We start from the raw sequence: 26,103 nt of genomic DNA on the forward strand, positions 1-26,103 counted from the left end.
ACCAGAAAGCAAGGTGTCACTATATCAGCAACCTCTATAGACAATTCTGGATTTTGGAGCATTATGAATTTGGGGGTTCTGGATAAGAGGTGTTTTAACAATAGAATCATGGGGATCACAAGAATTAGAGGTACAATTTAAAGTACAAAATAGATAGTAGTTACAACAGAGGAAATGAATAGCAAGTTGATTTAGTTGATGATCTAATATTAAAAGTTCTCTACCATTTGTTAAACAAGCTACACCTCTAAATTGAAGTTTTCCAATAATTCCTACAAACAAAATATTAATTACAGGAAATTATTTCAAACACACAATCTAGATAAAAAAAGGAGAATACTATGCATAAGCTTTTATCAGGGGTAATATCACAAGAGTGCTCTCAGAATTTTTCAAAACAGCAAAATTTGTGACAATTAAAAAAATTATAGTACAAACAACTACAGATTGGAATGAATGCTATTTAGATACTCATGTATCTTGTCAGACACATATGACCTTGAAATGATTATATACAAAACATTAACAAATGCACTTTTAATAATTCCATATAAAGAACTATGTATTGACACCTCTACAGGGTATCAGTGACTCAACTGTTAACATTGATATGAAGGGAAAACATGAAAATATAATAACTTACACTTTAATGTACTATATTTAAGATTTTATGCACAAATTAAAGATATAATGTATTGCACATGACTGAGTAAATGCACATTTATTCTGGAGATTTGTTTATTAAATTTATCAATTCCACCACAGACAGAACACTAATCTAAACAAGCATTATTAAGGACTGGACAACTGTTTTGTCACCACTGGGTCCGAACAAAATGTCTTTATTCTACAGGACGCACACTTTAAACCCAGTGGGAAGCTGGGGTGCCCGAAGAGAGATTGTTAGAAACTTCCAGAAGTAATGGGCTTTAGAGTCTTTAAAAGTACAACAAAGTCTTTATTAAGGAACAAATCTTCAAACAACTTCAAGGCTTTACTATTCAAGTCTTTAAGAGACTGGCACTAACTTGGTTTGACTGTACTATCTCAGCATAAGGAAGAACTCTTTATAATCCCTCCCAGGCTGCTTTCTATCTATGCCTAGTTGGCGTGGGTGCTGCTACCGAAATCCACGTGTGTCTGGGTATCGAGCAGACCTTACCGGCTGAGGCTTGAAGATATAGCAGCTGGAGTTCCGTTGTTCTGTAATGTTGTCCTGTGGAAACTTCAGGGCTGTTTTTCCCCTCTGGTGCTGTGAGGCTGAGAGGCTGTGAGCTCTCAGCCAGGGCCTTCGGGACCTTTTCCTTCCATTTCCCTGGAACTGGATAGTCAGTTTGGACCCCAGATGGTCACTGGATGGACCCCGGATCGCTGTTTCTATTTCCCTGGAAGGTTTGAAGAATGAAGCCTTTCCTACGGGACAAACTGATTTGCGTCCTATAGGCTGGCTTCCTTGTGTGACTGACTGAAAAATGGCCCCTCCCCTCCAAAAAAAAACCCAGAGAGGGGCAGGACCAGGGATCCTAACTATTACTGACAGGTGGCTTGCCCTATGAATGCAGACAAAGGAAGCCACCTATCTGCAAAGTCCCTGCAACTTAGGGACTATGAACAAACACTCAGTGCAAAACACAAAATTGGAGCCCCTGGAACAGCTGTTCCAGAACAACAATTGTTCTAAGAACCATCCCTTCCAAGAAAGGATTCAGCTGCCAAACCTGATACAGCATGGCCATGGGATTTCTGACTACCCCCATTGCCACCTGACCATTGATGCAAGAGCACTGCCAAGCTGCACAACTCATCTTTCAGAAATAATGCCACCCCACCTAGAACATACTATACCTCTAATTCCAACTTAGATTGCCTATTGATCAACAGACTTCCTGTTAATTATGTAATCCACTTGTCCTTCAAAAATTGTTCAAACAGAATAATCAAGACAGACCTTGAGAATTATGAAGCCAATCAATTCATCTATAACTAAAACAGTATAAGCTTCAAAGTTGCACACCCGTTATGCACAAACTGTATGTGTGAAGAAACTATATGAGACATAGTGGGAGGACTCATGCACTATACATTGTCCATCCATAATGCTAGTTAATTAGAAAGACATAAAAACTGTTCATATATATAAATTCGAACATCTTATAAAATAGTTCAAGTGGAATAGAGTTAACAACTAATTGTCCTCATCTTTTAATAACCCATAATCTGGGCACAAGAAAATATTTCACTATGAGCAATTACACATACCATATACATACACACCACACAAATACAAAATTCTCTATAAACATCACAACTACATCTATCTTTAAAGGACTACCTCCATACATTTTATCCCATAGAATTATGTATTTCAAAAAGAAAATATTGTTGGGAGAAGAAACAGCTAAATAAATGATCCCATTAAAGACAGCACTATTTTTTTCAAAAATAAAGTCTTTAAAGACGATAACGACAACGACGTAGCTATAGCACTCTTCTATGGTATGCCGGTCTCATATCAAGTACATTAACATGGAAATAAAAGAAACTAGAAACATCCAATATAAACCAATCTACACAAAAACACACAAACGAAGTGCCATAGCTAAAAACAGCCACTTAATAGAAAACATTTCAAGTTCCCTTAAGCCAAAGCAACCAGCACTTGTTTCCCTCCTCCCTCTCTGCTGTTGTCCATTAGATCAAATCCTATCTCACTACAAACCTAAACACTTTTGGAAATTATATTTAGCCCTTCTCAATTCATTGACATTCAGGCACACACACACACACACAAATCCCATAAATTTAATAATGCTATTTTTAAAAAACCTGAGAAATCACCACTCTAGTAAGCTCTAGAATTTCCAGTGTGACTATATGGTCAGCCTACACTGAATATAGAGTGGTGTTCTCTCTAGAATTCTCTAGGTCTAGTATAATTCGATAGGAGCCCCTGGTGGTGCAGTGGGTTAAACCGCTGAGCTGCTGGACCTGCTGACCAAAAGGTCACAGGTTCGAATCCGGGGAGCAGAGTGAGCTTCCGCTGCCAGCCCCAGCTTCTGCCAACCTAGCAGTTCGAAACATGCAAATGTGAGTAGATCAATAGGTACCGCTCCGGTGAGAAGGTAACGGCGCTCCATGCAGTCATGCCAGTCACATGACCTTGGAGGCGTCTATGGACAACGCCGACTCTTTGGTTTAGAAATGGAGATAAGCATCACCTCCCAGAGTTGGACACGACTAGACTTAATATCAAAGGGAAAAGTTTACCTTTATGTTTAGTGTGACTCAATGGTAAATTTCCACTGAACCTAGATAGGTGTTCTCTCTATCTCTAGGTCCTCCAACACAACTTCTGGTTGAAACTGACTATAGAGTTGTACTAGAGAACCTAGAAATACCTAGAAAAACCATATTAAACAAATCTGCAGATAATCAAATCTACAAAAGTAGAGGGGTGACCAAATAATAAACAAGACTATGAAAATATATTAGAATAAAATTCTGATATTGCTACTACTACCATATATGTATGTATATCCCACTTTTATTTCTTGATTGAGATGCTAAGTGGCTCATAGAACTAAAAAAGAACAACACAATTTAAAATCCACAACACAAATATTTAAAGAAAATTAAACATAAATTAATGAAAATCATGTAAAACTCTTTATAAAATCTTTGGCTCACTCTTAAATTTTTTCTTATTTAAATGCTTGTCTGAATAAAAAGGTTTTAACCTGCTGTCAGAAGGACAACAGGGAGAAACCATTCCGGCAAGGAGTTCCAGAACCTGGGGGCAGCCACCAAGAAGGCCCACTCTCACATCTCCACCAATTGTGCTTGCGATAGGCTGGGGGGGGGGGGGGGGGGCTGAGAGAAGGACCTTTCTTGAAGATATCATGTAATATAAAATATATAATTATAATATTGTATTATTAGTAGTAGTATTATATTGTATTACATTGTAATATTACAAATATTATATGTATATACAATATATTATATTATATTATTAGTAAAGCGCAGGAGACAAGCTCGAACTGTCTTCTGCCCCCCTCTCTCTTCACTCTGGCCAGGGCAGCAGTTGGTGCTGGGGGGGGGGGGCAACTGATGATATAGGCAGGAGACAAGATGGAACTGTCTTCTGCCCCCCTCTCTTAACAACTGGATTAGTCTCTCTTTGACTGTGGGTTACTAAAGTAGCTTGTTCTCATAAGCCATATTTAAGACTAGGTTCAAACAACATTAACTGTAATTAATTAAACAGATTTGTTGTTGTTTATTCGTTCAGTCATTTCCAACTCTTCGTGACCTCATGGATCAGTCCACACCAGACCTCTCTATAGGCTGTGGCCACCTCCAGTTCCTTCAAAGTCATTAAATTAAACAGATACAGAAGCTTTTTCACTGTACCAACATCAGAGAAGGGGAAGGGAATGAACCTGACTCAAAACTATGGTTTAATACTATTACTAATCATAATCATAAAACTTTATTTTTATCCCACCCTATTTCCCCGAGGGGACTCAGCAAACATTCAATGCCAACAAGACGTAACAAAACAGATCAAATCATAAACAATAAATAAACAACATCAAAATATAATGATAAAATAGCCCAAATGAATAAGATTAAAATTTAAATATACAATTATAACATTTAAGATTTGTTTAACTAATAAACTGAGGAATTGTAAGTATTAAAATGTTAAAAGTGTGATAAAATTTGCGGCAAATCAACTGGGCTGAGATAGATTTCCATCATCTGAGTCAGAATAAATTTAGTAATAATAATACTACATGTATATTCCCCAAGCAAGGCCTTACTTTTACAGCAATTCACAACATTAAAAAAAATTGTTCAGTTCTAAAGCACAGGTTAGAGAGTTAAGTCCAAGGTCCCTGGGTAGACCATGGAAAACCAAAAATCTAGACATGTATAAAATTAGAAACTTGGATTGCATCTTGGAGATTGTGACTTTCTCTGGAGCCTTCTTTAAATTAAGTTTTATTATTACACCATTAAAGAAAGTACAACATACAATGGAGTATACAATTTGTTTCATGTAGCAATTCCAACACAACAGCATAGCAGCTGAGAATTTCAGTGAAACAATTAAGATGATTTCAGATTAGAAATTTTAAAAATATGTTCCCAAATCCTGTATGTTTTGCATACAAGTTTTGTTTTTCCTTATAAAACTTTTGTTTTTCTTTATAAAACAAAACAAATGGAAACCAAATTTTTGAATAGAACGTCTCACTTGATTTTTCATAAAATATTTTCTATAGGTTAATTTCTACATTAAGATAGTATGGCAATTTCAGTCCAGGAGTTTATAGTCATTGACAAATATTGATAGCATAGCTTCACAACATCTAATTTCCTGGATCATTATAGACCAAACATTAGCCACTCTAAGACCTTCCAGCCACATGTGTAAGAGGTTGCCACTTTGCCTACACTGTCTCTATCACAGAGCAGTCAAGTTACTTGTAAATCTGGCAAATTCTGTTGGTACACCTATATTGTACCCTTAGCATGTTGTCTTTGAACCAAAGGAACAGACATAAAAGTTTCTATAAACCATTTGTACAAGCATGATACTTGCCATTCGGAGAACTACAAGGATTTCTAAGATTTCAAAAATGGTAAGAGCACATCACATTTCACTCCTGCCCTATGTATTTTCCAAATAGAAGTATCTATATTTATTGTACACAATTAATTACACCCCCGCCACCGAAGCTTATCCTCCAGCTGATCTTTTCAAAGCTGTCTGCATCTATGAATTTCTTAAAAAATTCTTATCTGTCTACTTTATATTGGCCAACTTTATCATGTGAGAAAAAATGTAAGCACAATTAAAATGACCATAAAGAGAGAAAGGAAGAGCTAAGAATTCAGTAAGGAAGGCATCTTGTTTTGTCAAATTATTAACTTTATTATTTACTTTATTTCTATACCGCTTTTCTCAGCGCTCAGGCGACTCAAAGCGGTGAACAACATCAGTACAAAATATCACAAAACAAGTATAGGGCAATTAAAAACAATTATCACATAAATCATTAACATCAGTATAACAATCATTAGCGCCTCAACAGTAAAATCAGAATCCAGTCTCGTCATCCATTATTCCGTATTCCTATGTTCAATTACACTGTTTAATCAAATGCTTGTTCGAACAGCCATGTCTTCACTTTCCTCCGAAACGCCAGCACGGAGGGGGCCAATCTGATATCTGCAGGCAGGGCGTTCCACAGCCGAGGGGCCACCACTGAGAAGGCCCTGTCTCTCGTCCCCGCCAAGCACACCTGTGATGCAGGCGGGACCGAGAGCAGGGCCTCCCCAGATGATCTTGGTGTCCTAGTCGGTTCATAGGAGGAGATGCGTTCAGAGAGGTAAGTAGGGCCAGAACCGTTTAGGGCTTTATAGGCTAAAGCCAGCACTTTGAATTGTGCCCGGTAGCAAACTGGTAGCCAGTGGAGCTGGCGCAACAGAGGAGTAGTCTGCTCCCTGAGTGCCGCTCCTGTTAGCAACCTGGCTGCCGAGCGCTGGACCATTTGAAGCTTCCAAGCAGTCTTCAAAGGCAACCCCATGTAGAGAGCGTTGCAGTAATCTATGCGGGATGTAACCAGAGCGTGGACTACCGTGGCCAAGTCAGACTTCCCAAGGTACGGGCGCAGCTGGCGCACAAGTTTTAACTGTGCGAATGCTCCCCTGGTCACCGCTGAAACCTGGGGTTCCAGGCTCAGCGACGGGTCCAAGATCACACCCAAGCTGCGAACCTGCGTCTTCAGGGGGAGTGTGACCCCGTCCAACACAGGCTGTAACCCTATACCCTGTTCGGCCTTACGACTGACCAGGAGTACCTCTGTCTTGTCTGGATTCAATTTCAATTTGTTAGCCCTCATCCAGACCGTTACAGCGGCCAAGCACCAGTTCAGGACCTGAACAGCCTCCTTAGTAGCAGGTGGAAAGGAGTGACAGAATTGGACATCATCCGCGTACAGATGACACCGCACCCCAAAACTCCAGATGATCTCCCCCAGGGGCTTCATGTAGATGTTAAACAACATGGGAGACAATACTGATCCCTGTGGAACCCCTCAAGACAATGGTTGTGGGGCAGAACAGGTGTCCCCCAGCAACACCTTCTGAGATCGACCCTCTAGGAAGGACTGGAGCCACTGCAGAAGAGTGCCTCCAAGACCCATTCCCGCGAGGCGTCCCAGAAGGATTCCATGGTCGACGGTATCAAAGGCCGCTGAGAGGTCCAGCAGAACTAACAGGGACACACTCCCCAGTCTAGCTCCTGGCATAGATCATCCACTAAGGCGACCAAGACTGTTTCAGTTCCATGTCCCGGCCTAAACCCAGACTGTGCCGAATCCAGATAATCCGTGTCTTCCAATAATACCTGGAGTTGTGAAGCCACCACACGTTCCAGGACTTTGCCCAAAAAGGGGAGATTGGAAACTGGCCGATAGTTGACGAATTGGGTGGGGTCCAGTGATGCTTGTTTTGTTCAAAAAAATTAGGGAATGTATTCTCATACAAGGTTTGAGGCCCAATTTTCATTTTTATCCAAGGGATTGGAGAATCATAATGGCTGATTTCTACTAGTTGATTTGAAAGGAAGGGTTACAAATTACTACATGTTTGTGTGATTACTACTATTATATTTTTCTTCCTTGCTGTAAGCCGCCCTGAGTCCCCTCAGGGAGAGGTGGCAGGATATAAATAAAGCATTATGATGATGATGATGATGATGATTACTACTACTGCTACTACTACTACTATATTGGGAATGGCAATGCCTCCTTAACAAAGTGGACTATATTATGAGTGTTCATGGATCTAAATTGTTTTCCTTTCACTGGAAAATATTCTCTTTGTCATTTAATAATTTTACCCTTTCAGGTCATGGAGAAATGGCATGGAAAAAGAAGAAAAAAAACTGGTTAAGTATGCCTTATCCAGAAATCAAAAATACTCCATAATCCAAAATTTCCCACAAATGACAGCTTTGTTTTCCTTCTGATGGTACACAACTTTGTTTCTTGTGCAAAAGCATTAAATATGTACAAAATTGCCTTCAGGCTATGCGTATAAAATGTATAAACACAAATGAATTTCATGTTTAGACTTGATCCCAACTCTGAGACATCTCTCTATGTATGCATATGTAAATATAAATATTCCAAAATCCCTGAAAATCGCCCCAAATCCAAAATGCATGTATTTTGGGATAAGGAAAACTCAATGAAAAATGTCACTTCAAAGTGCCAAAAATGCATCTATGCAGCCTTTTAACGGGAGGCCTAAATGTCAACTCAATCTGCTGTCAGCCTACTCTAATCCATGAGTGTTATCTCATATAAAAGCCCAAGGACCATCTTACAACTAGCCACAAAGGACACAACCCTGTGACAACTAAGGCATTTGAGCAATCTGAATAAGTACAACCACTCCACTCATTCTAAAGCTTTACATATGACAAGGGAGATAAGTGAAGGAAAGATTTGTTGTGTTTTTAGTTAATATCTCAAAGCAAGGCTATTTGGTGTGTTCCTTATTTCAATTAGTGTTCAATAGGGTTCTTTGGATACCAGTCACCTGTATTTGTTGCTTTTATAATCCAACACTCAATGACTCCTTGACTGTATCAGCAAAATATACATAAACTATAAAGTCTATGTGATCACGAATATATATGCTTAGCTGTATATAGTTGATTATTGCTGCCAGCAGCCAGCATTTTGATTCAGTAATGCTATGGAGCAAAAGGCTGCTATCGTCCTAGCATTTGACCTGCATTTTTGAAATGTTCACAATTCTACTTTGTTCCTGGCTTTCAGATAAGTGATCTATGAATAAATTTGATAGGTTGAATCACAAAGTATTTAAAGGTTCTATAACAATCTTGTTAGGCCACCTGAACTTTTTCAGCTTCAAGCACCATATCGCTATTTTAATTTTAACTTCTATTACAAGCTAGTTTAATTTTTGCCAATACTCATCTTATTGGGTCCAGATTAAGGGAGATTTACAAATGCATATCTTTCAACTCCAGCCTGGAATGCACAGATATGAAGACTGAAGTTAAATTCTGTCCTTCCCTGAACACATTTTTACAATATTGTCATTTAACTCTATCAGCTATATTTCTGTTGGCTTTATTTCTGACAACTGGTGAACATATAGAAGTTTTTTTAATTGTTCACAGCAATGTCTTTATGTCAGGGAATATTGAAATCCTTAATTTCTAGGGCATACAATTCTTCCTATGAGGCAATTCAATGGGTAATTTATTGTCCCCAGTTTCCATGTGTCATTTAATAGCTCACTAGTATTCAATATAACATATCTAGTATGTTGTACTACTCAAGATCCTTCCTGAAAAAAATGAGCCTTTGTACGTTAAGTAGTACAATGGAGTTTGAGAGCAGGTTTTTATTAAGGAATTGCCATACTGCTTCCTTTAGCTTTCTTAAAACAAGTAATTTGATAGCAGATCGTACTTTCATCTCCATAGCTGCACGCCTACTGTTTAGGGATGTGTCCCCCACCTTAGGGTGAAGAGTACATGTTATCAACTTCAACTTATGGCAACTCTATGAATGAGAGACCTTCAAGAGCCCTACTCATCAACTGCCTTTCTAGGGGCTTGCAAAGTCAGGGTCATGGCTGCCTTGATTGAAACTGTCATCTGTCTTGTGGTCTCCCTCTTTTTCTACCGCCTTCTGCTTTATCAAGTCACCTCTTCTCACAATATGTCTAAAGTACAACAGCCCCACTCCAGTTATTTTCACATCTAGTGAGAGTTAAAGGTTAACTTGTTTCATTCATCTTTTTAGCAGGTCATGGTATCTATACAAACTCTTCTCCAGCACATTTGAAATGAGTTGATTTTTCCTCCAGTCAGTTTTCTTCATTATTTAGCTTCACAACTACAATAGAAATGGGAAATACTATAGATTAAAGAATTCTGATTATGGTGTTTTTATACTTGTCAATGTTATCTAGTTCTTTCATGGCTACCTTTCTGAGTCTTCGGTTTCTGATTTCTAGACTATCAACCACATTTTAGCTTGATGACTGAGCCAAGGTATATAGAATATTTAATAACCCAAATGCTTTTATTACTCACTTTAAACTTATGTAAATAATCTGTGGTCATTATTTTTGTCTTCTTAAATATTCAACTAGATTCCTACTTTTTCATTTTCTTAAATTTTATCATAGTCATTCCAAGTCTTTGCTATTTCCTACAAGTATCATCTGCAGATTCTGAAATGTTGATGTTTCTCCCCTCAATTTTTATGCCTTCTTCATCTGAATCTGGTCTTGCTTTCCATGATTGGTTATACATATGACATCAGTTGTTTTGGCACTACCACCCAACACGATACCTACAGAAATATATGCTCAGAACGTATTTTGAATACTATTAAGACATTCAAATTTTGTTTATAACAACTCTTAAAGCTAAGTGAGTACAGTTCTAAAGTATGTTGTCTATTTGGGTGAGATGCTCAAAGGATATTTGACACTTTAACCATCAATCATTCCAAAGTTGGAGTAAGTGTGGCTATAGTGATATTTTGTGGAGGATTGGGGTACTGGGACATTCAGTCATAATTTCCAGAGATCAGAGGCCATGGGTTAATATTACTTAAAAGAAACCATAAAATATTTTGTCACCAATGTGGTTTTGAAGGCATTTCCCCAAGAACAGTGGTTCTCAACCATATGTGGGTCCCCAGATATTTTGGGCTTCAACTCCCTGAAATCCTAACAGCTGGTAAACTGGGTGGGATTTCTGGGAATTGTAGGCCAAAACACCTGGGAATCCACAGGTTGAGAACCACTGCCCAAGAACAATGGGGGGGGGGGGTAATATTTCTACTTTCATGCTTTTCTCTCCCTTCTCCACTTCACCTTCTGTCTTTTTGTTCTATAGCGGTTCGAGGCATCAGAGGAAAATGTAATCCATTGCTTACTACCTCATGTTGTAGCATATGATATGGAAACTGCAACTTGAAGAGAGGTGATATATAGAGAAAAGGCAATCAAAGATAAAAGATGGAGTAGGTAAAGGAAGTAGAGGAGAGAAGTAACAGGTATTAAAGAAGGGAGAGGAAAAAGACATTTTACAGCATGCAGAACTTCTAATTGGAAGACAGGAAAGGATGACAGAATAAGCAGGACACCAAACACAGACTATATAATAAAAATAAAACTTTATTTATATTCCGCTCTATCTCCCTGGAGGGACTCAGTAGTCCCTAAGCAGTTAGGGAGGGGAAAAAAGTTCTAAGGTGTCTTGAATAAAGAAAAACAGGATTCATAAAAATCACAAATCATTTTATAAGTAATAGTTTTCAAGATAGATATACATTTGTTAGAAATAAAGAGTGTATTTTTTAAAAAACGACATTTGCAAATATGTCTAACTGCAATTGCTACGGAATGTATTTTTCTAAATAATATAGAGATTGTGTGTGGATATTAAAGAGGATTTCAGTGCATTTTATTTCAAATATAACCCTTTCTGCCCAAATTGGTATTATAGTACTATAAACTAAGAGAAAATACAAGTATGTGACTGTGTGCCTAGTTATAAATTTCAACAGTGAATGTATATATGATCATTGGTTTTATTTTAGTAAAAAACAAATTGATTTAAAATCAAAATATTAACTGTCTTAGTTATCCTCTTCCAAGTGTTATTGCTGATTGCCGACAACAAGTAATTCTTGGGCTGAAATAATTTTGTACCCGCATAGATATGAAACAATTATAAGTCATTTAAACAGAAAATAGAAAGACCTGCTAGTAGAGAGGGTATTTGCCACCACTCAATAAAAAAATATATTCAGAAATATGCTCCATAGCCAATGCGGAGCAACATATTAAGTTAAGTGTTGCTCAGAGTATCTTTAGGATTTCAAAGAAAACATTGTTTGGTATTTTGAATGCTTTTCCAACTGTGTCTTGGGATTGATTTTTCTCTTTTGCCTTTCACAAAGCCAGTTGTAGAATCAGAAAGGAATCATTGAGGTCACTTGAAAAAGGATGAAGAACCTCAACAACAGCAGAGTATTGCTCTACCAGGAAAGCAGCAGATCCTGTGCGGTATACTGGTTGAACTGCTCGTCTTTCCTAAATACTTCTGACTGATAATTAGAGAACCATTATTGTTGTTTATTGTTATACATACACACATATAGATCTCATTTAAATTTTTATTTTATTCTCATTATGATTTCTACTGCAAATTATTGATAGGATGAAAGTGGATCCTATGTGGTTTATATTTATAAAGCTTTTATTCCTTCAATTTCTTCTCGTTGTATATTTCTATTTTTAGCCTTGTTCATTCTTTTAGTGCCTGCGTGAGAAATGGGGTTCTCTGAAATTCACACCTCTTCCTATCTCAAAACAGAGATCAGAGGAGGAGGAAAATAATATGTCCCATATCATTGTCAGTAAAGTTCTTAGGATATAATTGCAACATATATGTAAAGGTCAAGTTAGATTTAACATTTCATAACATGTCCTTTTCATTGTCCAAACATTTGTAACATTACAAATGTGAAAATAACAATGTCACTTTTTCATTAAGTGTCTTATTTTTGGATTAATTAGTTACTATATGATTATTTCATCCAACATTGTATTACAACTACAATTTTTTTAGCAGTATAGATATTGCATAAATGTATTGGGCCAGAGCTTGGGTGATAAAAGGCAAATGCCTGCTTACATATTTTAAATCAAGATATATTTCTACATCAGATTTTTTTACATCTGTCAGAGGGAGAGAAAACTTGTCTATCCCCTCCTGCTTTAGATAATTCTCCTAAAAAAAGTAGTATATCATCATCATCACCCGCCTTTTTTCCCTGTGGGGACTCAAGGCAGCTAAAAATCCCATACTTTGGTCATAGTTTTAAAAAGTGTAATACAAAAAATAAAAAACTCAATTAAACAGAACAGTGTGGACTAAGGTAAAAACAGATTAAAATATAACAAATACACTTAAAATAGCTTTTGATACTCAGATTTGTAGTCCAACTGTGACTCTCCTGAAGGACTGAACCACCTGGAACTGACAATCAAATTACTTTTAGCACACCTTTCAGTAACTGAGCTTAGCATAGAGACACTAAGGGAGGGTATTTCATAAAACTGGAGAGAAAAGAGAATTAGTCACCATCAGACCTCAGTTTCCTTGATCACTCAAACTGGCTACAATGTCAGTTGATGATTCAACCTTCCACAGTATAGTGGAGAAAGCTACAGAACTGTCTAGGTGGTAATGAAATAAAGCAATTTAAAACAGCCGTGGATAGTGAGATCCAGGCCACAGATACCAGAGCCTGAAGCGTGGATACCAGATCCATTAAGTGGCAGTGTTCAGCCGGTCTTAGAATCCGTGTGCCTGGTAAGTGAAGTTTCATACTACCTAGCTGTTATTTTCTGTAGGAATCATCATGCAGTTTTGGTATGAGGAGAAGCTCATTCAGCATCTGGGCCACTTGTAAGTCTTTACAAAATAAGATAGAAAGGACTCCACATAGTTCAATTCACTTTGGTATTATGGAGGCTGTAAGATTATTTTGGTCCATAGGCAATAGTAATCTGAATGAGAAACCGCATCTGTGGTGCATTCTAACCTTATGAATAAAGTTTAAGGCCAAAGCATCACTGGGGTTATACACTGACTTTTAATGCTTTGTATCCCTTTTGTTGATTTTGAAACACAAGACTTGAAACTTTATATACATAGTGTTCAAGGAAGACAATGTTTCTACAGAAAACAAATTTGAGATCTTTTGGCATTAATGCCCTACGTGACCTGTCAATATCAAGTCAGTGAGTTTCAGTACTGGGTGTATTACATAAACTCATTTTATATGGAAGATTCTTCTCTCTTCTCACTCCGCAAACCTGTCCAGCACAAAGGTTAGGCATTCTAATTGTTTCATGAGATATTCTCAATTCTAATGCCTAAATAAAAGAACTTCTTGTGTCTGGCTACTTTCTAACAGATTAAACCAGTTTGTAACTATTGAGATGCCATTGCTTTTAACTCAACTCACAGTTGCTAGTGCAGATCACAGAGGGATTACACAATAAAAAAAATCACGTTTTTAATCCTTGCCTCCTTTAACCTTCATATACTATCTTTGCTGGCTCTGGTGTCTCATTCTTGTCCAGAATATCAGGTGTGTCTTTCAGAATGGAGCAGGTAGTGCAATTAGTTCATCCTAAAATTGTCCAAGTGCAGGACTGCATTTAGTTTGGGGATGTAGTTTTATTTCTTCTGCCGAAGCAGTTAGTGAAATCTCCATCTAATGTTTAATCTAGCATCTGTTTAATATTGGGGTGTGTGTGTGATTATGGTTAGTATGCAAATGATGACACTGTCATGGCAGTTGGCTGCCAACTATCACTGATAACCACAACTGCAAGTTTTAGATAGGTTTAGTTTTTTGTACTCTACGTGTGTGCCTTCAACTTGCCTGTCGACTTATGTGTTGGTTATTTAAGCTTTCTTAGGCAAGGTATGCTCAAAGAGGTTTTGCCAGTTCTTTCCTCTTAAATATAGGCAAAGGTAAAGGTTTTCCCCGACATGAAGTCCAGTCGTGTCCGACTATGGGGTGTTGTGCTCATCTCCATTTCTAAGACGAAGAGCCAGCGTTGTCCATAGACACCCCCAAGGTCATGTGGCCGGCATGACTGCATGGAGCGCCATTACCTTCTCACCGGGGCAGTACCTATTGATCTACTCACATTTGTATGTTTCGAACTGCTAGGTTGGCAGAAGATGGGGCTGACAGCGGAAGCTCACACTGCTCCCCAGATTCGAACCTGCGACCTTTTGGTCAACAAGCTCAGAAGCTCAGTACTTTAACCCACTGCACCACCAGGGGCTCCCAGCGTTTTAAATATAGCCACCTAATATTCAACAATGGTCTCCCATTCAAATATTAACTATAGTTAAACTATACTTCCAAGATAAGTTGGAATCCAATGACTTTAGGGTATTTAGGCCTAAAGAAACAAAAATCAAAAGGCAGTTATTAAAAGGCCCATATTTTCCAGTCAATTCTTGATTGTATGACCTGTATTTCTAACTATTACATAATTCCCATATAAACACAAAAAAAAGCCTGCCACCAATCATTCATGCAAATTACATGCAAATAGTGTCACCCATATGCATCAAAACATGAAATAATAGAAGTTTTTAAGTTTAGAACATTCAATATGACTTTCAATGCAAAAAAAAAATCCTTTCTCCACATTAGCAAGTTATAGAAGAATCTCTAAGCTTGCAGAGAGTTTTTAAAAACCACATGATCAGTATACTTTTTATCAATATTATGCGAACAAGTAAACAGCAAAATAATGAATCAATGCCACTTGTCACATTCAGTGCTACATAAGGCGGGGGGGGGGGGGGGGGGCTTTCCCTTATTAGACTGAAACAATTAAAATGCCTAACCTTTGTGCTCAATGGGATTGCAGAGTGAGACAAGAGAGGCTGCTTTGCATCTCCTTATGGAGAGAAAAAGTGGGGTATAAATAAACATAATATTCTCAAATCTGCCCTCCAAAGGATATGAGTATTACTGGGGAAGGGGAATCAATTTCACCAAAAAAAAAAAAAGCTCTGCTCACAGTCAGATATTGCTGAACACAACTTCATATGAATTTATTTATATGGCACATGCTCACAGTCCTTCTAGCATGCTTTAATTGTGTCTAACAATTAATACTATGCCAACAAAAATAGTTTCCAGGTAAACTCTGAGCATGTTTGAGGATTAAAATGAACCTTGATACACTTCATCAATTTTTTTTCTTTAATAAAGCATTTCATATTAATTATTATTAATTTCTCATATAACTTGTGCAGTACGTATAATAGGATATATTTCTAGTTTTGTTCCCTAAACAAAAATCAAATAAATATGCAAAACAATAACTCCATTTATTTAGGACAGCATGATTTTCCCTAAATTCAATGTGCTATGAAAAATAGACTGAATTTTTAAAAGAAGTTACATTTTGAAAAAAGAGGGATACTTCTAGGCGAATAATTTGCCTGAATATGACACAAACACCATCCAGTAAAGTAGGAATCTGTCCTTTAGAAAAAGCACAGAGTATAACTAAAGAGTATTTCAGAAGCTATTTGGAACTGTTTGCCACACTCTAGATCAGCAAAGAAAGGTATGTTTCTTGTTATTAAGGAAGTTTCTTGACAGCAACAAGTAGTGTCTGCTCCACATTTGCAATTGTTTCTTTACAATAATTTCCTTAAAGCTGGTGAAGAATTCAACCACAGTCTATATTGAAAAGCATAACATGGTTGTCACAGCATTTCACCAGAGGTGGCAACACTGTCATTTATAAAGCTACTTGGCAGAAGAAGAAAAGCACTCCATAAACTTCTGGAACATGAAAAGCACATGGTGACACATTGCAAGAGTACAATGTGCAATGCTGCTAAAAGCAAAAGGGAGACATTCTATTGCACTTCTCTCAGTAGGCAGCAGAAGTATTGATGAAGCCTGCAGATGCAGTAACAGAACTGTCCATAAAAAGCCAAGACAGCTGTTGCCATGGCTACTACAAGTCACGTTTATCAGAAAAAATATTGTGATCACTCAGAAGTTTGGATTTAAAGATGCTAAGTCTTGGGTTGCTAATTGACTGAAGAGATCAACTATGATTTTACATGAAAGCACATTGCGTTGAGAGTAGCACATGGTTAACAATACTTGGATACACAGCAGGAGGGGTAGAGAAAAAAGAAATCAATGCCTTTCTACTGGTGCTACTTCTCTTCAAGTACTGACAGTTTATGTTCTTCATGCAGCCAAAATCACAGAACAAAAAGCACACAGCATACTTCAGCTTGTCTGTGACATTTTTCTTTCATGGGCTTTCTTAAAAAGTCCAAAAAGTGCTATCAAAATTTTAGGCTTCAAGGTGTTAGGCCATGTGTTCTCTCATTCACTAGCTAACAATTCTACATTTAGTATTTTTTAAATTCATTACAAGAAAAAAGTTTTAAAACTTCATTCCTAATAACAATAGGAGGCAATCTATTCTCTTGTTATTGATATATTTCAAATTTCTCAGAACTGCCATATTTCAGAATGAAGGTTGTCCAAAACTAAATATAAAATTAAATATAAGACATGCCAATAGAGGCGGGCGGAAGTAGTCATGAACATCTGTCAACAGGTTACAACAATAACAATAATGTATAGATTGTTACGGTTCCAACAAATACAGCATAAGTAGATCTCTGTCCCTCTCACTCCACAGAATTACTTAATATATTTAGAAAAGTGTACCCTAAATCTAAAGTACACTAAGAGGCTTGCAGGAGGAGGCAGAATCTATTTCACCCAGAGAATCCATTCTTCAAGCAGTGAGATATCATTTTATACAGTCTCATGTTTCTACATAACTAAAAAATAATGAAGTGTTGTATCTCACAGTTATATCAGACATACCAGTGAAAACTCACTGTGGTCTCAAGTAAAAACACATATTTCAATAATTTTGTCTAGTAAAATCACTTCTTATGCATATAAACACTATATAGCCATTCTAGACAATTTAGCTATGCTATATATAAAATCCTAAAAGCCCTAGCTTTCATTTCCAACACAAGATTATAGCTGGGCCAGAATTCAGATATTAACAGAACAATATTAATAGCATCTTTAAAATGGAATGCTTGAAAACTTAGTATATATTGGTGATTTTGAGCTCAACTTTTAATTGTCAGGAGTTTTAGAAGAAAAACTTTCTTCATGCACAAAACTGGCAAACAAACAAACTTCTGTGGAAATACCAAGCTTTCTATGTAGTTCTCCTACCTTTCACTCTTTTAAAGAGATCCTAGGAATATTTAACATTAATTCCCTCAAGAGGCATAATGCACAAGTTGCAATTGTCAATAAATCATTTCCATATCCTTCATGATTCTGGAAGATGTGCACATCATTGTTCAGATTTAAACATTAAAGGATTAGTTAATATTGCAGTTACTAATGAAACTTCCATTTCACTTGCTAGTAACTACCCATGGATCCCTTAACATATCAACTATGATTGACACATATACTTAAAATATATTTTATATTTGTAACATTATAACATTTGAGCACTAAAGTTTTTAAGTATAGGTACTGTCTGGTTACTGTCACTAGTACCTTTGTACAAAATGAACCAACAAAAACAATATACAGTATTTACTTGAGTCTAATGCTCACCTTTTTTTTTTACTAAATTACCTTCCTAAAATTAGGGTGCGCATTCGATTCGCGTAATATGGTAACTACTTTTTTGGGTTTCAGGGTTTTGACAACTGAGGTGTGCATTAGATTCAATGGCGCATTAGACTCGAGTAAATACAGGTACTTGTTCAAAGGAACTTCCACAACAGGAGGGAAGGAAGTTGTATCAGTCCTCCAAATTTTCAAAGAACTATATAAAATAACAGCTGAATATGCATAGCAGTAGTATGAATAAATGTGTCTAAGTATATATGATAAATGTGACATAGATAATTTTTATACCTTTAAGAACTATTCACAACTTTTTCTCCATAAGACTCAAAAGGTTTGTGAATTTGCGTTTGTGTTATTTATAAAAACTAAAATAATGGAAATAAGTTTTCTGTTTAGTATATTCATCTTAACTTTCGTACATTGATTTTCATAAGGAGTAAAAAATGACCACCTTTAATCAGTTGTTTTTTCATCAGAAAAAGTATAACTTTTATATTATAAAAATATGGACAACCTACATTCTGAAATTTAGCATCTCTGCAGACTTCAATTCACCAAAACATTCAGCATAAAAGCTCACCCTGAAGTAATGAAGCAACTCATCCTTGTTTAAATTCTGTAGTACAAAGTGCAACCCTCCTGAGCAACTATGAGAAGTGATTTCACCATATTAAACTGAAATAATAGTTTTCTGCTATACTAACAATACTATAAGAAAAGGACAATTTACCTTATCAATTATTTTATTGATATCCCACCTTTTCCCACAAAAGAAGGACTCGAGGTGACACTCTGACTTTAAAGTTACACCATTTGCAACAGGAGGAACAAGCATGTGCTGAAATCTTACCTCTTAAAAGTCAATAGGATTTAGGAGTAAATCCTTCTGCCTGAATTGGGACATAAGTCATTTGCTAAAATCTGCAAAACTTCAAAATCTATGGGAAGCAGCTACTCAAATGTTTGTAAGAACAGAATAATTTATCTGTACAAAATCACTTGAAATCTTAAAGTGTCAATATCAAACTTGAAGTAAAACTATATTAGCTCAAAATCCTTTGTGCCTGCATACTTTTAATAATTATTCCTAATACAGTCTAGAAAACATAGCCTTGTCCTTATAACTTACATTTATGGTTATGGCGCAGAAGGGCAAAAATAATAATACAAGCTTTTCTATCAATAACCAAGTTTCATCTTAAAGCAATCTAAATACTGAATATTAATATCTGTCCTAAAATTATTTACTGTGTAAACTAATACATTTCTACTTAGAAGTAGACCTCACTGGATCCAATGATGTTTACTGCAAAGTAAACAAACACAGGTTTGCAACTTATAAGGATGCTTCCAATTTGCTGACCTTTACAGACTACAGTATATAGACAGTAAAATGAAACTGACTCTAGCCAAGATTCCCCTTTTTCTGGAAAAGTAACTCCTCAAAATTATTCATAACCCACTTATTTTCTCATAAACACTCTATCAACCAAATAATTCATAGAAGTTACCACAATACTCACAAAGATCAAAACTGCAATTCCAAAATAGAAGAAAATGGTCTGTTTCATAAAGGTGTCATATGTACTACGTTTATTGCTGAGGACTAATATAGCTACTGAGGTAGAACAAAACTCAAAAACTGAACAGGAATTATTCCTTCAAACAAAACTAAACAGACACTGGTAAAATTAATTTCTCTAGTATTTTAAGATCAGACACAGCCTATTTGATTTTTTAAAAATATGCAAGAAAAATTAGCAGAGTAATTAATAGTAAACTTAAAAACAGAAAATCTGTTGTGGATGAATACATTCTCAGAATATAGCAGTGTTGCTACCCAGAACTCTCACTGACTATCAGTACACTTAAAAACAGAGAAAGAAGCAATTTCTTTAAAAGTTATTTTAAAACACTAATTTAAAATCTAAGATATATTCAATGGACAGCAGTAATGTCAATGTTAAAAAATCTACTGGGGAGCCCACATTTAAAGTCAGATCACAAAAAATGTTTAATAATGTTGACCTCCAGTCCTGCCCCCTCTCAACCACAGTACTATAATTAAACATTCAATGCCATTCCATTTTTATTTTTATGAGAATAGTTACTGATGTATTCATTAACTGTATCATAAAATTAAACAACATTGGTTCTATATGTAGTATAAAAATGAAACTGTCACAAACCGAAACCAGATACTCAAGTGTTGCCAAAGGAAATGATAAATAAAATTCAAGCAAGCTCATCTATGAAAACAGAGCCCCTCAAATTTTCACATTCCTACTGCAAATATCTCTGACATCAAAGTACATTCGTTTCAATAAAGTTCCAAATTTAAAAACAGTGGAAGTCAGTTTTGAGTAAAGAATGTTGAGTATTTCACTACCATGTGTCAAAACCATCCTTTTCTCTTAGTATCATATATAGTTTGAAAGTTCTTTGTTAATACTTTCCCCCCTTTAGTTCCTGTCCTTTAAAATATTTTTACTAAGCAGTTATATTATATCAGCAAGAAGGAACAACCCTTCCTCCTGAATATTGTAATAATGTCTTGCTGTGATTAACTTGATCAAGTGTACTAATTTCAAGCCTAGTGTTAATCAGCAAAGAAATATATAGCTTTATTAACTGAGATAAAATGACCTCAGACTGTGTGCTATATTTCATATGCATAAGTCTTAACTTTCATTAAGAAGTTACATTAGTACAGCAACAATAACTGAAGAATCCAGTCATGAAAGTAAAGTTCAATGTCAAGTACATAGGCCTAGACAAATATCAATTTACTATAACTTTGCAGATCACACACAGCTCATCACTCACAAAACAAAGTAACACCCCAACTGTAATTATATTTACTTGAAAATCAATCCAAATGATTTTACAAAAACATATTGTCACATCTCTATACTATAACTCGGGCATGGGCAAACTTTGGCCCTCCAAGGACTTAAACTACTGGCTGTTAGGAATTGTGGGAGTTGAAGTCCAAAACACCTGGAGGGCCAAAGTTTGCCCATGCCTAATCTAACTTGACTTTTTAAAAAAGCATCTGATTTAAATGCAATGGCATCCTCACCTTGCCACCTGCAAGCTCTTGCAGACCAATAACCAAAACGTGTATCTGTATCCCAACAAGTACAAGGAAAACATCATTTCATGACTGCTGAGTGAATGGGTTTGATCCAATCCACATTCTCCCACGAAAAGAACAAAGTCTAACACTGAAATCCTGAAAGCATTAACCACACTGCAGGCTGAGAGGGGGGTGGGGGTGGGATCTATAGTAAGGCACAGAATAACAAAGAAGGGAAGCAGAAGGGGAAAGTACCCAGAACAGCAAGTACAAGAGGGCTAGATCAAAAGCCAGTCCCATAGACAGCCATACTTCTCCTAGAAAAAGGAAAATGTAAAAAGGGGGTGGGAGAGAGAGAAGGGACAGGTCTCCACTCCCCGCAAACATGTGCCAGAGTAGGAGTGTGAAATCCCAGAGGTGTTTTCGCAAGCAGCTTTGTATGCCAGCAGAAAGGGCGAGGGGGACACCTGAACAGAGACTTCAGAATAACAAGTTGCTGAAGAAACAAGGAATTTTTTTCCCAGCACTACTTGGGCCACCAAAACAAATTAAAGGAAGAAGAAGAAGAGAGTGAGAGATTGGGGGGAAGGGTTGGAGGGGGGGAAGGGTTGGAGGGGGGGAAGGGAGAGGGGGGAAACAACAACACCACAGCTTTACTACAAATCCTCAATCATCAAAGCAGCATCATTTCCAAGATAATAAAACTTCTCCCAGCAGCAGCAGCAGCAGCATCTGGATAGAAGGAAAAACGGCCTGGAAATCATCATCATCACCACTACTACCACCACCACCATCATCATCCCAAAGCAGAAGGAATGGGAGGAATCTGGATTCCCCTCCCCTCTTGGCCAATGTGTCATCTCTCTCCCCACTCCAATGTGTCACCTCCTTTTCCTCCTCCTCCTCCCTGAGAGACAAACTTACTTGGATCCTTACAGGTGACAGAGAAAGGACACATGCCCGCTTCCCGCATCTCCTATTGGGATGGGGGGGGGGGGTGATAATGATGGGGAATGAGAAGGGGGGGTCATGAAGTTGTTGCTCCTGATTCTCCAAGTTGCCTCAGGAGGAGTCTCATGGTGGACTTGGCCACCCCACTGGACTATATCCCCCCCCCCCCAATCAAACTCCCAAGGCAAGAAATGGGGATGAAGGAGTCCTAAAAAACTGGGGGGAGGGGGAGAGATAGGACAGAAAGAAAGAGAAAACAAGGAGAGGGAGGGAGATGAGGAGAGAATCCAAAAGGTGGGATACTACACCCTGCTGGTGATGCTGCTGATGTCCTCTTGGCAGGACCTCTCTCTCTCTCTCTCTGTGAGGGGAAGAAGTAGTCCTCTTCTTCATAAGGAGGAGAAGGAGAAGAAGGTGGTGCGGCTGCTGCTGCTGCTTCTGCTTCGGGCCTCCTCCTCTTCTCCTCTCCTCCTCCTCCTCCTCCTCTCACTTTCTTTAATCTAAGCTGGGAGTGGAAGATGGTTGGTTGGCTGGTTGCTCCCTTTTCCTCCTCCTCCTCCTGCTCCTGCTCTTGCTGAGGCTGCTTTCCTCCTCTTCTCTCTCCTCTGAGGGGTGCTTTTCCTTCCCCTCTCCCCGGGGGCCTCCTCCTGCAGCGGGGAAGAGGGGACGGGCAGGGAGGGAAGGCCGGAGCCCAAGAGGCGCAGGAGGAGAGAAACTGTGACACAAAAACAAGCCGAGAAGCTGAACTCTTCTTCAATCCCATTCACCCGGCCCCGGCCGCAGCACCCGCACGCCGGGATCCCTCCGCCGCTTTGGCTTGGCCTGCCAGAGCGGGGCGCGCTCCCGGCTCCTGCTCGCCTGCCGCGCGCACACGCGCGCGCACCCGCTCGCTCTCTCACTCACTGACTGACTGACTTTGCGCGCGGGCCCGACACAACTCCCTCACAGACAGCTCGCTTCACAGACTCGGGCCGCTTCTTCTCCAGAGAGGGGTGGGGACAAAAGCGGAGGGAAATGGGGAAAGGCGAGCCCCTCTCCCCACGCAGGACTACCCCCACCCCATACCCCCACGCCGGCGTGGATGAGAGAGAGAAGGAGCAGGGCCTGGTCGGGAAAGGGGCGCCTCCTCCTCGCTCCTCCTGAGAGGGGGAGGGACTATTTGACGTGTCGGTGCGGCGAATTTATTTCCCTTTGCCTAAGGAACGGGCTGTGCTGCGGCCCCCATTGCCTAGGGAAAAAACCCGGATGTAAAGTGAGTGAAACTAAAGTAGAGTGAAGTAGGGCAGCAAACTCTCGCAGAGCAGCGGAGGCTGAGGAGGAGGAGGGCGGCGGGGAGGCTCGGGCGCCGGGCAGGAGGGCCCAGGGAGCCCGGAAAGGGCCCACCGAAGGCCCGGGCCTCGCCTCCCCTGCGCCCCCCTCCGAAAGGCGAGCGGCTCTGGCGCAGGAAGCGGATCCACCGAGGAATGAAGAGAGAGCAGAGAAGCAGCCCACCGCCTTCGCCGAGCATCCTTCCTCCTTACTCCGCCCCAACAACGCAGAGGATTCTGCACAGGAAGCGAATGGGGGCAGAAAACAGCACCCACCAGCCAGGCTTTCCCCTTGACAAACATTGCCGCCCCCCTCCCCCCCAAAATCATCATCACCACACATTTCTACACAGGAAGTTGATGTATCAAAATGAAGTCTAAAGAGCAGGAGTAAATATGTATACACACGTTACACACCCGCCAGCAATCGCACAGGAAGTTGATGCACCAAAGTATCTTTTTGAGCCCGACGAAAGGGATTATTATTTTGCACAGGAAGCTGATGGATTGGAGGAGGGATGAAGGGGGAGTGTGAAGAAGAAGAAGAAGGGAAAGGGGAATCAGCATCATCCCAAAGCAAAGATTATGGTTTTTTTCTTCTTCTCCTCCACAGGAAGTTGATGCAACAGGGCACCAAGGACTCAGAGATGGGAGGGAGGGAGGGGGCGATAAACAGGACAGAAATAACTATGCATGCGCTACCCTAAACAATAGCCATCACAAGGGTTTGGAGGCTTGGGAAGCAAATACCTGCACTGTGGAAATTAATCAGGCTTACTCATAGTCCTACTACGAGGATTGCTAAGTTAAGGTTTAGTGAGTCAGTGTTGTGTGCCTTCAAGTCTTTTTCAGACTTAGCAAGATATATTTTTTTCAAGAGAGGCTTGCCTTTGCTGAGGCTGAGAGAGTGTGACTTTCCCCAAGAGAAGGAGTAAGTCACTTCATGTCCTTCAGAAGGATGGTGAAGACCTGGCTGTGGGACCAAGCCTTTGGGGCAGTGCAATGAGGCAATAATAGAATGGTGTCCTGGGATGGTTTTTAAGTAACTGGTTTTAAAGTGGATATAAGTTGTTTTAATGTTTGTGTATATTTATGGTTTTATTTTATTTATTTATTTCCAGCATTTCTACCTTGTCCTTCTCAACCCCCGAGGGGGGCTCAGGACAGCTTACATTTGGCACAATTTGATGCCATTAAATATAACAAAGCAATATAACTGAGTTGTTGTAAGGAGAGAATGCCTCTAGAACATGGCCATATAGCCCGAAAAAACCTACAACAACCCAGTGATTCTGGCCATGAAAGCCTTTCATAATAGAATATAACAATTAAAACAATAAATAGAACATTAATTAAAACAATAAAAACAGTATTAACCGCCGTATCACCATTCCAGTCAAATTCCATATCCAAAGAGCTATTTATGCCTGCTGTCCAAAAGCCTGCTCCCAGAACCACGACTTCAATTTCTTCCTAAAAGACAGAAGGGATGAAGCCAATCTTACCTCGTTGGGAAGTGAGTTCCACAGGTGGGGGGCTACAACCGAGAAGGCCCTGTCTCTCATCCTCGCCAGACGTATTTGTGACACTGGCGGGAGCAAGGGCTCCCCGGATGATCTTAAACTACAAGGCGGGACTTAGTGGGAGATGCGTTCGGACAAGTGAGCTGGGCCAGAACCGTATAGAGTCCCGGCATTGAATGTTTGCCGTATATATGTTGTGTTGAGTCTCCTGCGGGGTGAGAAGAACGGAATATAAATGTTTCAAATAAATAAATAAGGTATTTGCTAAAGGGCTCAAGCAAAAGAAGGGACAAGCACAACAGCACTCCAGGGCTTTGGTTTCTGTGAGTTTTCTGGGCTGTATGGCCATGTTCCGAAAGCATTCTCTCCTGACGTTTTGCCCATATCTCTAGCAGGCTTCCTCAGAGGTTGTGAGGTCAACAAATCTGGGCATTGTTTTGGATTCTGGACAGAATGAACAAACATCTTTGCTCACTGAGATACAGGTTTGTTTTTCTCCACTTGAATTTTATTTTTTCTCCTTCACACTGTTTTAAAGTGTAATGGGCTTTTAGCCTTTCCTGTTCTTAAGTTCCAGGAAACAATGAAAACCCCCACTTTCCATGTTCTGGTTAAGTCATGTTTTATACACCTTTCTTAGTGACTTAAATGTAAATTTTGATATGTCAAGTTCTTCTAAAGTTCTTGTGCCACAGGGAATTGTGATAATAGAAGTGGGATTTTTTAAAAGTAAGTTTTAGGGAATCAGTATGTATCATACAATACAGGTATAGATTAGATTATACACTTAGAAAACGGTTTAATAACATGGTTAAACTCACACTTCTCATGTCAACATGGTAAAACTCATACTTCTTATGTCAATATACACTGCCATAAAATATTGTCTGGAACTCCATTATATGGTGTAGACC

General features: G+C 38.7%; 1 protein-coding gene across 11 annotated transcripts in view; it reads right to left on the reverse strand.

The window, feature by feature from the left end:
• PHF21A (PHD finger protein 21A) overlaps nucleotides 1–23,187 on the reverse strand; it is a 137,390-nt gene extending 114,203 nt beyond the window's left edge. For all 11 annotated transcript variants that reach the window (XM_067462743.1, XM_060764009.2, XM_067462741.1 and 8 more), the window contains exon 1: nucleotides 22,668–23,187. The gene's annotated coding sequence lies outside the window, so the exon portion shown is untranslated. The remainder of the gene's footprint in view (nucleotides 1–22,667) is intronic.
• Nucleotides 23,188–26,103: the final 2,916 nt, after the last annotated feature.

Source organism: Anolis sagrei, chromosome 1 (genome assembly GCF_037176765.1).
Source record: "Anolis sagrei isolate rAnoSag1 chromosome 1, rAnoSag1.mat, whole genome shotgun sequence".
NCBI lineage: Eukaryota > Metazoa > Chordata > Lepidosauria > Squamata > Dactyloidae > Anolis > Anolis sagrei.